The following is a 14,501-nucleotide window of genomic DNA, read 5'->3' on the forward strand; positions in this document are numbered from 1 at the left end:
AGGAAGGGGAGCGAGGAGAAGAGCAGCATGAAGCCCAAGGAAGGGGAGCGAGGAGAAGAGCAGCATGAAGCCCAAGGAAGGGGAGCGAGGAGAAGAGCAGCATGAAGCACAAGGAAGGGGAGCGAGGAGAAGAGCAGCATGAAGCACAAGGAAGGGAAGCGAGGAGAAGAGCAGCGTAAGACACAAGGAAGGAAAGTGAGGAGAAGAGTAGCGTGAGGCACAAGTAAGGAGAGTGAGGAGAAGATCGGAGCAAGGCATAAGGAAGGAAAGTGAGGAGAAGATCAGCATGAGGCACAAGGATGGAGAGTGAGGAGAAGAGCAGCGTGAGGCACAAGGAAGGAGAGTGAGAAGAGCAGCGTGAGGCACAAGGAAGGAGAGTGAGAAGAGCAGCGTGTGGCACAAAGAAGGAGAGTGATGAGATGAGCAGCATGAAGCACAAGGTTGGAGACTGAGGAGAAGAGCAGCATGAGGGACAAGGACAGAGTGAGGAGAAGAGGAGCGTGAGGCACAATGATGGAGATTGAGGAGAAGAGTAGATTGAGGCACAAGGAAGAAGAGTGAGGAGAAGAGCAGCGTGAGGCACAAGGAAGGAGAGTGAGAAGAGCAGCGTGTGGCACAAAGAAGGAGAGTGATGAGATGAGCAGCATGAAGCACAAGGTTGGAGACTGAGGAGAAGAGCAGTGTGAGGCAGAAGGGCGGAGACTGCAGAGAAGAGCAGCATGAGGGACAAGGACAGAGTGAGGAGAAGAGCAGCGTGAGGCACAATGATGGAGATTGAGGAGAAGAGTAGCTTGAGGCACAAGGAAGAAGAGTGTGGAGAAGAGCAGCATGAGGCACAAGGAAGTTGAGTGAGGAGACAAACAGCATGAGGCACAAGGAAGAGGAGTGAGGAGAAGAGCAGCATGAGGCAAAAGGAAGAGGAGTGAGGAGAAGAGCAGCATGAGGCACAAGGAAGTTGAGTGAGGAGAAGAGCAGCATGAGGCACAAGGAAGGTGAGTGAGGAGAAGAGCAGGACGAGGCACAGGGAAGGAGAGTGAAAAGAGCAGTGTGAGGCACAAGGAAGGAGTGAGAAGAGCAGTGTGAGGCACAAAGAAGGAGAATGAAAAGAGACTGCAGAGAAGAGCAGCATGAGGGACAAGGACAGTGAGGAGAAGAGCAGCGTGAGGCACAATGATGGAGATTGAGGAGAAGAGTAGCTTGAGGCACAAGGAAGGAGAGTGAGGAGAAGAGCAGCATGAGGTACAAGGAAGTTGAGTGAGGAGAAGAGCAGCATGAGGCACAAGGAAGGCGAGTGAGGAGAAGAGCAGCACGAGGCACAGGGAAGGAGAGTGAAAAGAGCAGCGTTAGGCACAGGAAGGAGTGAGAAGAGCAGTATGAGGCACAAAGAAGGGGAATGAAAAGAGCAGTGAGAGGCTGAAGAAAGTAGAGCGAGAAGAAATTTGCACTGCACGCGGTTTTTTGTTGATCTACTTGCGAATATTTACTCCTAAGAGGATCGGCGGGGCACTCCAGGTCCACACAATGCTCATGCCCAGCAACGGCGAGCAAGGGGCGTTAGATAGTCCATCTTCTTTATCTAGCTATCAGTCCTCCAGAAACAATAACTAGAGTTATAGCCACGCAACCCCCGCCTATGACTTGGGAAACCTTCCGGGGGCTGCCTGCCTTCACTACATGTCACATTTGGAACGTGCACACATCTGCCATATACTGAGGTATGTACACATGCAGACACATATACAATACACCCATACAAACTGGATGTAATATAGGACACAGATGTAATGAGCTTGACAGACCGCTTTCAGGGCGAGGCTGGAAGGCTACTTGCCTCCTTAGGCATCAAGAAACAGTTCATACTGCCACCCACTATCCGTACCCTACAATCTATTGAGGGGAGAGTGGACCCACTCTCTATAGAAGGTACACTCGATGCGACTTTGCGGATCACAGAGCCTTTATCTTGGTGAAAACACTATATGGTACCTAGCCACAGTGGCTCTCAGTGCATGTGCATGAGTTTCATGTGTGTTGAAACTAAAACAAAAATGCAAAACTGGACAGAAATGTACATGCTGGTTCACTTAGAGGATCATGCCAGGGATATTTTACCATAAACTTTGATAGGTTAATTGATTAACTGATCGAACACAGTTCCCTTTCTGAGAGATAATGTTGTTTTGCTAGTGGTAGGCCCCATGGTGTTTGAAGGTTCCCATGCCATGGTCTTCTAAATACATAGAAGGCCTTCCGCTCTTGCTCAAGATTGATGATACCCAGATACTCTGTAGCTACAATCCTCTGCCATTTCTTACTTGCTCACTGAAAGGTGATTGCAGTCCGAGTACCATTGTAATTTGCCTCCATTCGAAAGATTTATGATTTCGAAATAGTAGAACTTGTAAAATCTGAATTCCAGCAAACATACAAATAAAAAGCGTGGAATTGTAGAAATGTATGAGGATCGATTAATTGAATTCATTTCAGCAAAATGTGGCCCGTAATCAAGGAATCTGGGAATATATGATTAAGGGGCATATGTATCAAATACCGTTATTGCGATTCTCAAACAGAGATTTTTAGAGAATCGCTATTTGAGAATCGCAAAACTGGATGTAATAAACAATTCACAAATATTTTGCGATTCCTTGGAATTCCTTAATTGCGATTCGCAAATTGTGAATCTCAATCAAGGAATCCCTTCCCATTCATTCCTATGGGCCTAGAGGCCCATAGGAATGAATGGGAAGACATTCACAATTTGCAAGTACCCATTAGGTACTCTCAAATTGCGAATGCAATTTCAAGGGTGCAAGGGTGTCATAAGGACACCCTGTTGAACCCCTGAAATGAGCATGTGTGCACATGTGGCCCACATACGTGCCCTAAGGGCATATGTGCGCGCCACAAAACACTTTGAAAAATGCCAAAAAGTGCATTTTTCAAAGAAATTGCAAATTATCACCAACTTGACGTTGGTGGAAATTTGCGATTTCCTAAGGAGAAATCGCACAAGTTGGGTGCTTTCTACATCGCATTTAAGGAATCGCAATTTGCGATTCCTTAAATGCATTCGCAAAATAGGGAATCGCAACTTTTGCGATTCCCCATTTTGAGAGGGCCTTTTGGGATGATACATCCCAAAAGGCTTTTCCCCGTTCGCAAATGGGCCGATTCTGGGAATCGGCCCGTTTGCAAACGGGAAATGAGCTTCATACATATGCCTCTAAGTCACTGAAATGTTTCAGTGTATTAATCAATTTACAACAGTGGCTACATCTTCCAGCATTTAATGATTAACTTGCAGAATAAACAAAAAAAAATTCTAGCTTGTACCAACAAGCTTAGGCAAATCAAGATGTCTGGATTTCCAGTAGTGAAGGCAGAGACTGACAATAATACGGGTAGCCTATACATTTAGTCATACACTGCAAGCACATAATCTCACATGCACATATAAACGTGGCACAGCCATACAGGTGTTGGTGCACACATCTCTGAACTGCCTGTGAGGTGCGAAACACATTTGGAAATAGACACAATGCAAAATCTTTTTTACCCTCCCAAAAATAACATTTATATAAATGCCTGACAATGAGAAAACCACGATTGTGGCTAAATATACATCAAGATGTAATCGTAACGGAACAAAGTACAGGGGCATATTCTCAAGAACGTGTGATAACCATTGCAAAAGTAACTTAATGCAACTTCCAACATAACAGTCTATTGCGGGAAATTTACTCCGTGTTAACGAAGCATTCTCAACACGGCGGCACCATGCGATACACTCCAGATAACACGTCACCTGACCGCAGTAGAATCAAAGCCATGCCGCCAAAATGCGAAACACAAACAAAGCTGCGATGAGGCCATTTGTGATAGAAATATCAGCGAAAACCAGCTACAGGCCTGCAATTCACACGCGTCAGGCGGGACAAATCACCATAAAAGCAGAAAAAAACAGACAAACAAATGCCAAACAACAGCGAAGCACAATGGAGGAAGCCGGAGCAAGTACAGAGGACAACCAGAACCCCACAAGTCCCCCGGAGGACATCCCTGGGACCTCGGGGTCAGGGAAGGTCAAGGAGAAGAAGAGTAGGAAGAGGTGCTTCAGTCCGCAGGAAAACAGGATCCTGATAACGGAGGTAGTAGAACACCATCAACAAATGGTCGTCTTCTCCACTGTGTCATTGGCAAACAAAAATGAACTATGGCAGTTCATCGTGGACAAGGTGAATGCAGTGGGAGTGCTGAAGAGGACAATGAAAGAGGACAAGAGGAGCTGGAATGATGTGAAGCGCAAAAGCAAGCTGAAACTCGCCAACAACCGGAATGCAGCAATGCAGACTGGACGTGGTAGTCCTGTGCCACAGGAGGAGCTGGACGATATGGAGGAATTGGTGTCCACAGTCATCAGTGGGGAGATGGTGTCTGGAGTCGGGGAACCGGACACTGCTCAACATGACCGGACACAACAGCAGCAGGGTAAGTAACGACCAGGGACTGGGAGGACGGGGGAGATGGGCACAATGGCACACATGCACAGTTGAGCTGAGCACATCTACGGCCAAACCATACATCAGCCCCCAACTCCCACCAAGAGACCAATGTACTCAAGTTTGCAACATCTCAGCAGTTTATAAAGACAGAAGTCAAAGGCACATCGCAGGAAAGGGATAAGGAGAAGCAAAGTCAGAGCAGCAGGGGCCACTCCTCCAAAATGCAGCACACACACACACCTAACATGCAGAGCCCATCAACACAGACAACAGTGTGGCACATGCTGCAACACGTCCACAACAGAACACAGGACACAACTGGTACTGACTGGGTGTAGACGCTGGCCAATCACAAGTCGATACAAAAGGGGATGATGGACGGAGCGCCCGAGCAAATCAAACACTCACCCCCAGTCAATTGATCTGGGTTTAATCCATCACCATTCTTTAGCCCACTCAGCCACCCCATTTCAGACATGGCTATATGCAAATCAGTCTGACACTGTGCCTCGTGGGAACGGTCCAGCCCGAACTGCCAAGCCATGTCTTCCATGGACCGGAAACAAGCATCCTGGGACCGGTTTCGGATTCATAATCCTCATCAGCCAGGCTATCTTGAATCCAGTGGCCAAGTGAGCAAGGGACTCACGTCTGAGCATACCCTGCCACACTTAGGGCGAACAAAGCGATACAAAAGGGGATGATGGACGGAGTGCCCGAGCAAATCAAACACTCACCCCCAGTCAATTGATCTGGGTTTAATCTATCACCATTCTTTAGCCCACTCAGCCACCCCATTTCAGAAATGGCTATATGCAAATCAGTCTGACCCTGTGCCTCGTGGGAACAGTCCAGCCCGAACTGCCAAGCCATGTCTTCCATGGACCGGACGCAAGCATCCTGGGACCGGTTTCGGATCCATAATCCTCATCAGCCAGGCTATCTTGAATACAGTGGCTAAGTGAGCAAGGGACTCACGTCTGAGCATGCCCTGCCACACTTAGGGCGAACAAAGCGATACAAAAGGGGATGATGGACGGAGCGCCCGAGCAAATCAAACACTCACCCCCAGTCAATTGATCTGGGTTTAATCCATCACCATTCTTTAGCCCACTCAGCCACCCCATTTCAGACATGGCTATATGCAAATCAGTCTGACCCTGTGCCTCGTGGGAACAGTCCAGCCCGAACTGCCAAGCCATGTCTTCCATGGACCGGAAACAAGCATCCTGGGACCGGTTTCGGATTCATAATCCTCATCAGCCAGGCTATCTTGAATCCAGTGGCCAACGGTGATGGATTATACCCAGATCTTTTGACTGGGTGTGAGTGTTTGATTGATTCAGATGCTCCGTCCATCACCACCCCCTTTTGTACCGCTTTTGGCCGCCATAAGTGTGGCAGGGTATGCTCAGACGTGAGTCCCTTGCTCACTTTGCCACTGGATTCAAGCAAGCCGGGCTGAAGATGGTTGGAATGCCAGAAACCGGTCCTCGGAAGCTTGTTTCCGGTCCAGGGAAGACATGGCATGGCAGTTCGGGCTGGACTGTTCCCATGAGGCACAGGGTCAGACTGATTTGCATATAGCTATGTCTGAACTGGGGTGGCAGAGTGGGCTAAAGAACGGTGATGGATTAAACCCAGATCTTTTGACTGGGTGTGAGTGTTTGATTGATTCAGATGCTCCGTCCATCACCACCCCCTTTTGTACCGCTTTTGGCCGCCATAAGTGTGGCAGGGTATGCTCAGACGTGAGTCCCTTGCTCACTTTGCCACTGGATTCAAGCAAGCCGGGCTGAAGACGGCTGGAATGCCAGAAACCGGTTCTCGGAAGCTTGTTTCCGGTCCAGGGAAGACATGGCTTGGCAGTTCGGGCTGGACTGTTCCCATGAGGCACAGGGTCAGACTGATTTGCATATAGCTATGTCTGAAGTGGGGTGGCAGAGTGGGCTAAAGAACGGTGATGGATTAAACCCAGATCTTTTGAGTGGGTGTGAGTGTTTGATGGATTCAGATGCTCCGTCCATCACCACCCCCTTTTGTACCGCTTTTGGCCGCCATAAGTGTGGCAGGGTATGCTCAGACGTGAGTCCCTTGCTCACTTTGCCACTGGATTCAAGCAAGCCGGACTGAAGACGGCTGGAATGCCAGAAACCGGTCCTCGGAAGCTTGTTTCCGGTCCAGGGAAGACATGGCTTGGCAGTTCGGGCTGGACTGTTCCCATGAGGCACAGGGTCAGACTGATTTGCATATAGCTCTGTCTGAACTGGGGTGGCAGAGTGGGCTAAAGAACGGTGATGGATTAAACACAGATCTTTTGACTGGGTGTGAGTGTTTGATTGATTCAGATGCTCAGTCCATCACCACCCCCTTTTGTACCGCTTTTGGCCGCCATAAGTGTGGCAGGGTATGCTCAGACGTGAGTCCCTTGCTCACTTTGCCACTGGATTCAAGCAAGCCGGGCTGAAGACGGCTGGAATGCCAGAAACCGGTCCTCAGAAGCTTGTTTCCGGTCCAGGGAAGACATGGCTTGGGAGTTCGGGCTGGACTGTTCCCATGAGGCACAGGGTCAGACTGATTTGCATATAGCTATGTCTGAAGTGGGGTGGCAGAGTGGGCTAAAGAACGGTGATGGATTAAACCCAGATCTTTTGACTGGGTGTGAGTGTTTGATTGATTCAGATGCTCCGTCCATCACCACCCCCTTTTGTACCGCTTTTGGCCGCCATAAGTGTGGCAGGGTATGCTCAGACGTGAGTCCCTTGCTCACTTTGCCACTGGATTCAAGCAAGCCGGGCTGAAGACGGCTGGAATGCCAGAAACCGGTTCTCGGAAGCTTGTTTCCGGTCCAGGGAAGACATGGCTTGGCAGTTCGGGCTGGACTGTTCCCATGAGGCACAGGGTCAGACTGATTTGCATATAGCTATGTCTGAAGTGGGGTGGCAGAGTGGGCTAAAGAACGGTGATGGATTAAACCCAGAACTTTTGAGTGGGTGTGAGTGTTTGATTGATTCAGATGCTCCGTCCATCACCACCCCCTTTTGTACCGCTTTTGGCCGCCATAAGTGTGGCAGGGTATGCTCAGACGTGAGTCCCTTGCTCACTTTGCCACTGGATTCAAGCAAGCCGGGCTGAAGACGGCTGGAATGCCAGAAACCGGTCCTCGGAAGCTTGTTTCCGGTCCAGGGAAGACATGGCTTGGCAGTTCGGGCTGGACTGTTCCCATGAGGCACAGGGTCAGACTGATTTGCATATAGCTCTGTCTGAACTGGGGTGGCAGAGTGGGCTAAAGAACGGTGATGGATTAAACCCAGATCTTTTGACTGGGTGTGAGTGTTTGATTGATTCAGATGCTCCGTCCATCACCACCCCCTTTTGTACCGCTTTTGGCCGCCATAAATGTGGCAGGGTATGCTCAGACGTGAGTCCCTTGCTCACTTTGCCACTGGATTCAAGCAAGCCGGGCTGAAGACGGCTGGAATGCCAGAAACCGGTCCTCGGAAGCTTGTTTCCGGTCCAGGGAAGAAATGGCTTGGCAGTTCGGGCTGGACTGTTCCCATGAGGCACAGGGTCAGACTGATTTGCATATAGCTATGTCTGAAGTGGGGTGGCAGAGTGGGCTAAAGAACGGTGATGGATTAAACCCAGATCTTTTGACTGGGTGTGAGTGTTTGATTGATTCAGATGCTCCGTCCATCACCACCCCCTTTTGTACCGCTTTTGGCCGCCATAAGTGTGGCAGGGTATGCTCAGACGTGAGTCCCTTGCTCACTTTGCCACTGGATTCAAGCAAGCCGGGCTGAAGACGGCTGGAATGCCAGAAACCGGTCCTCGGAAGCTTGTTTCCGGTACAGGGAAGACATGGCTTGGCAGTTCGGGCTGGACTGTTCCCATGAGGCACAGGGTCAGACTGATTTGCATATAGCTATGTCTGAAGTGGGGTGGCAGAGTGGGCTAAAGAACGGTGATGGATTAAACCCAGATCTTTTGACTGGGTGTGAGTGTTTGATTGATTCAGATGCTCCGTCCATCACCACCCCCTTTTGTACCGCTTTTGGCCGCCATAAGTGTGGCAGGGTATGCTCAGACGTGAGTCCCTTGCTCACTTTGCCACTGGATTCAAGCAAGCTGGGCTGAAGACGGCTGGAATGCCAGAAACCGGTCCTCGGAAGCTTGTTTCCGGTCCAGGGAAGACATGGCTTGGCAGTTCGGGCTGGACTGTTCCCATGAGGCACAGGGTCAGACTGATTTGCATATAGCTATGTCTGAAGTGGGGTGGCAGAGTGGGCTAAAGAACGGTGATGGATTAAACCCAGATCTTTTGACTGGGTGTGAGTGTTTGATTGATTCAGATGCTCCGTCCATCACCACCCCCTTTTGTACCGCTTTTGGCCGCCATAAGTGTGGCAGGGTATGCTCAGACGTGAGTCCCTTGCTCACTTTGCCACTGGATTCAAGCAAGCCGGGCTGAAGACGGCTGGAATGCCAGAAACCGGTCCTCGGAAGCTTGTTTCCGGTCCAGGGAAGACATGGCTTGGCAGTTCGGGCTGGACTGTTCCCATGAGGCACAGGGTCAGACTGATTTGCATATAGCTATGTCTGAACTGGGGTGGCAGAGTGGGCTAAAGAACGGTGATGGATTAAACCCAGATCTTTTGACTGGGTGTGAGTGTTTGATTGATTCAGATGCTCCGTCCATCACCACCCTCTTTTATACCGCTTTTGGCCGCCATAAGTGTGGCAGGGTATGCTCAAACGTGAGCCCCTTGCTCACTTTGCCACTGGATTCAAGCAAGCCGGGCTGAAGACGGCTGGAATGCCAGAAACCGGTCCTCGGAAGCTTGTTTCCGGTTCAGGGAAGACATGGCTTGGCAGTTCGGGCTGGACTGTTCCCATGAGGCACAGGGTCAGACTGATTTGCATATAGCTATGTCTGAACTGGGGTGGCAGAGTGGGCTAAAGAACGGTGATGGATTAAACCCAGATCTTTTGACTGGGTGTGAGTGTTTGATTGATTCAGATGCTCCGTCCATCACCACCCCCTTTTGTACGGCCATTCACAAGTGGCATTGCAGGTAAATGTGAGTTGTTAATGTACATGTACAAGTACAAACACACACACGTCTGTTGTCGAATTGTCCACTGTCCCCCATCAAATAGGCTGCTCCTCCCAAACAGCCAAGATGTACACAGTCATGCAGTCTGTATGTAAACATGTACAATGCGACAACATACATGTGAACACATTGTTAAACTGCATCTCCCATTCACATTGCAGAGGGACTATCAACACCTCCTGCCGAGCAGCCCGAACCTATCTCCTCTAATGATGAAGAGGACACCACAGCTTCGACTCCGACGCCCTGCAAGAGTTCATTGACAGCTCACCTCCAGGAGCAGGGCAGCCCAGCTGCAACGAGGACACCCCACCCCTTGCACACACCACACAGTAGGCAGCACCCACCACCAGACTGCCTCCCAGGACCCCCACGAAGAACACATGGCCTTCCAATGCCGTGTGTTGGGGTGTCAGGAGCAGCTGGCTGAACAGGTGCGGGTGGGCTTCGACCACATGGCAGACAAACTAGATGCCATACGTGGGTGTCTAAGTCCCATCAGGGACCACTCATAGTCCCTAATGGACTCCCACAGTCCGCTCCATGCTCTCCAACGGACCGTGGCTGACATCGCTGGAGCCCTGACTCAGAGACTAGAACAACTGTCCAGTCAGAGTAGCTCAAGCGATGTCACACAGGAGTTGGGAAACATACAGAGGTTAATGGACACCATGGAGTAGGCCAATGCGGAAAGAGCGGCTGCCACGGCTGCACACTAGCGAGGGGTAGCTGGGCTTCTAAATGACCTCATGATCCATCCTTATGGCATTGCTGCCACAAGGCCTGGCACTGATGCATGCTGCTGCTACCACTCCATCCACAACTCCGCCACCTGAAGTGTCAGTGCCACACAGTGTGGCTGACATTCCACCTACGGCCCCTGAGGTGTCACTGCCACACAGTGCTGGAGAAAGTCCAGCACAACCCACACGTGAGGCACATGGAACAGCAGAGGACAAAGATGCAGATGATTCTGCCCACGTGGTACAAAGGATGCAGTAGCATTCTTCTCCGCCATATGGCCTGTTTCCGCGGTGTGCATGTAGGCATGAGGGCCCAGGGACCTGCGACATCACATTCCGCCGGCCCGGAGGTGACAAGATGGCGTCCGCACCATGATACCCAATCATAGAGGGTCCATGACTTGCGGGGCACAGACTTGGTGGCACCGGATGCACTGCGGCCAGCACAGGCACTCTGAAACAGAATGGTGACTTTCGGTGCACTGAGGTAGGGGCACCTTAAGTGCTGAGCGGGTGTGCAGCCTGCGATGATGCTCCGTCCCGGTGGTCCAGACTGCTCAGGTTTTGTGTGCCCTGCTGGACCGCAGTGTAGGCCTGAGCCAGCGGACAACGCCACGTGGCGTGGCCTCACTGGTCACAGAGTTAGTGGTACCTCAAGGGCTTAGCGGGTGTGCAGCCTGCGATGATGCCCTGTGCACTGGTATGTCCTCTGCCATGGCGAAATCACGACCCAGCACCAAAAGTGAGACCTGGTGGCCTGCGGAGTGAGGCTGCATGATGTGGGGGGTGCCATGTCTGCGGGTCCCGGGCTTGGGGCTTGCAGTGGTACGTGGTGGGCCCCCTTTTATACACACCGGTGGTGGAAGGTGAGCAGTGAGGACTGAGTGCGCAGGGGCCGGGATGCACCGCTGGGCGGCGAACTGCACTACATGCCGGCACGTGGTTGGAGACACACCGGTGGCAGCATGTGAGTAGTGTGGTCTGGGTGCGCTGTGGACACCACTCTCTTGGAGTGTCCTTGAATGTTAGAGGAAACTGATTCTCCTACCAATTTATATCATTGGCTATTTGCTTGACAAACTCACCTACTTATGATCTGAGCTATCACCTGTTTTCTTTGTTCACTGAACCATAAGAAACAAACAGTGAATTGGAAGACTTGAAATTCTTAGTATGGTCTAAGTAGATCGAAAAAGACATTTTAACATCCAAGGTAGACAAAATCTGTGAATCTTTCTCTGAGTGCAGAACTTGAAGTACTGGGACAAGTGAAAGGGCAAATGTATCTTTGGAATATGCTTAGAGTCCAATATGAGGATAAACCCGTCCAGAAATATCCTGGGGTAAGGGTAAGATATCACCAAAGCCCTCAAACCTCCCATCTCATTGCCTTGTGATCACCACAAGAAGTGCTATCTTCGAGGTCAGCCATGCTAAGTCGGCTTGCTCCAATGGTTCGAAGTGCTGTTGTTGTAAACCTCTAAGTTCTATGGCGAAATCCCAAGTAGGAATATTGGTTTGGAATGATGGCCTTTTTCATTCCAAAGCTTCTTACTAATTTATAGATTTACTGGGATATCTTCAAGGAGCCTTCCCCAAATTTAAGAGCCTTTATGGCTGTCCATTGCATGGATACGATGGCTGGAGATAACATTTGTAAGAATCTGTCCCTTAAGACTTCTTAGATGTGCACCATTCCTGGAAAGAACTCCAAATCTTTTTGTATGAAAGCAGAGTTGAGGGCTTCCTCAAAGCTTGAATATCAAGGGCGATCTATCTAGAGAATACCCTTTGCTCCAAACCTACCCTATCAAGTTCCAGTCTGAGAAGCTGGAACTGAATCAATGGCAGATGTGGGAACTGAAGAGGTGGAGGGTGAAGTGACAGGTGCAAAACCTCCCCTCCTGAGATGCTCACGAGAAGAAAAACCCAAGGGTGTCATGGCCAGAATGGTGCTACCATATTCCCATCTTCCTGAATCATCCAAAGCATCTTCAGTGGGGGAATTAGGGGGAAGGTGTACAGCAGTTATTGTGGCCAAAATCGACAAGGCATCCTTTGCCCATGTCTGGGGACACCATCGTTCCTTTCCATAAAGTCGGAAGCATCACACTGTGCTGTTATGAGAACAGGTCTAAACACGCATTTGCAATTAAATCGTCTCACATTTGTGAAAGTTAGAGCTAATGGTGGTGTAAATGACATTGTCTTTTACTTAAGTTTATGGAGTGGATGTATGTGGTGTGGAGTTGAATTATAGGGCTGGACTGAAACTGTAGTTGTGGAACTGGGTGACATGGATTAGTGTTATGTGGAGTAGATTTGTGTAGTGGAATTATGCAGCATGTGTGCAGTGGGATTATGTTGATAGTTATTATGTGATTTTGAATGTGCTTGAATTATATAGAGTGGGATTGAGTGTAATATAGTGTAAATATGCGGATTGGTATTTTGTTTTGTGGTGTGGTATTGTAATGGAGTTTGATTCTGTGGTGTGCTGTTGAATTGTATGGCATTATGTAGAATTCTGTGGTGTGCATTGGATGCATGTGTTGTGTAATTGCGTTGATCTGAATTATGTGGTTTGTTGTATTGAATTATTTGGTGTGGAATGGAAATGTATTGAGCTGAATTGTGAGGCGTTGAACTGTGGCGTTGAGTGAAATAATGCGGATGGGAATTATGGGGCATGGTGTAGGATGTGGAAGAGCAGCGTTAGAGAACGAGGGCACATACTGAAGCTGGTGAAGCAGATATAGTGAGACATGAGGGGGGCACTTGAGGTTGTTGAGGAAGAGTACAGGAAGGGTGAAAAGAGAACACACTGAGGCTGTTGGAGGAGAGCACTGGTGGGTAAGAGAAAGGTATAGAAATCTGTGTGTGATTAGACAGTAGAAGCACCAAACACCTTGTGGATTAGTAAAAAAAACTAAGGGCCGGATGTAGGTAAATCTGATTTACCTACTCTTAAATACCGAATTTTACCGATTCGGTATTTAAGAGTAGGTAAATTAGAAGTGGTCAGATTTAGGTAATTCAAATTTCTGAATTACCGAATCTGTAAAAATCGGTATTTACCGATTCGGTAAATACCGAATCGGTAATGCCCATTGATTCCTATGGGCATTGAAGCCCATAGGAATCAATGGGCATTACCGATTCGGTATTTACCGAATCGGTAAATACCGAATCCTGCAAGAGTGGTCACTTTGACACCCTCTAGCACCCCAAAAATAGGCATGTGCGCCATGTGGCACACATACATGCCCTAAGGGCATGTCTGTGTGTCACATGGCACAGGTGTGCATGCACACCTGGATTTGGTATTTTACCACCCAATTGGATTGGGTGGTAAAATACCGATTCTTAAAGCCCTGTGGCACTCTGACATGTGCCAGCTACATCTGCATTTACAGAATCGGTATTTTACCGAGTCTGTATTTACCGAATCGGTAATTTTACCGAATCGGTAAATACAGAATCGGTAAAATACCGATTCTGTAAATGCATGCCCTACATCTGAAAACCCTAATACCGGTCGGAAACGGCCAAAATCGTCCGTTTCTGACCGGTATTAGGGCTCCTACATCTGGCCCTAAATGTTTTGCAAGACTGTCAGCACAGGAAAATAAAGTTGAAAAAGAAGAACGTGGAAAGAGTGGCTAGTGGAAGAGAGCAGAAAGGGTTAACAAGGATGAGCGTGACATACATTCACAGCAGAGGTAACAATTTTTATATGGATGCCCCTAAACAAAACTATTGTACACCACAAAGCTTTCATTGGACGCTCAAGAAGGTTGCAGAAAAACATGTAAAGCTAATTGAACGACCAAAAACAGAACAAGCATTGTAAATGCAATAGGCCTCGAATTTGTTGAGTTAAAGTTTTTGGCGTTATAAATGGCAATGTGTTTTATGTATGTACTATGGAGTGTTTGTATGTGGCCTGCAGTGGAATTATGGGAGTTGTATTGGAATTGTTAGGTATGGAGCAGCATGAGGCAGCGTGAGGCACAAGGAAGGAGAGCGAGGAGCAGAGGAGCGTGAGGCACAATGAAGGGCAGCGAGGAGAAGAGCAGCATAAAGCCCAAGGAAGGGGAGTGAGGAGCAGAGGAGCGTGAGGCACAAGGAAGGTG

General features: G+C 49.1%; 1 protein-coding gene and 1 long non-coding RNA gene across 5 annotated transcripts in view; one reads left to right on the forward strand and one right to left on the reverse strand.

The window, feature by feature from the left end:
• The window catches only part of LOC144799022 (alpha-2,8-sialyltransferase 8F-like), a 654,797-nt gene that overhangs the window by 598,249 nt on the left and 42,047 nt on the right, over nucleotides 1–14,501 (reverse strand). The window lies entirely within an intron of this gene.
• The window catches only part of LOC144799025 (uncharacterized), a 708,806-nt gene that overhangs the window by 1,114 nt on the left and 693,191 nt on the right, over nucleotides 1–14,501 (forward strand). Inside the window, exon 1 of one of the 2 annotated variants that reach the window (XR_013603729.1) lies at nucleotides 13,991–14,087. The exons of the other annotated variant lie outside the window; for it this stretch is intronic. This is a non-coding gene — a long non-coding RNA (uncharacterized LOC144799025). Of the gene's footprint in view, nucleotides 1–13,990; nucleotides 14,088–14,501 lie in introns of those variants that run through there. 2 annotated transcript variants of the gene reach the window in all.

Source organism: Lissotriton helveticus, chromosome 12, assembly GCF_964261635.1.
Source record: "Lissotriton helveticus chromosome 12, aLisHel1.1, whole genome shotgun sequence".
NCBI lineage: Eukaryota > Metazoa > Chordata > Amphibia > Caudata > Salamandridae > Lissotriton > Lissotriton helveticus.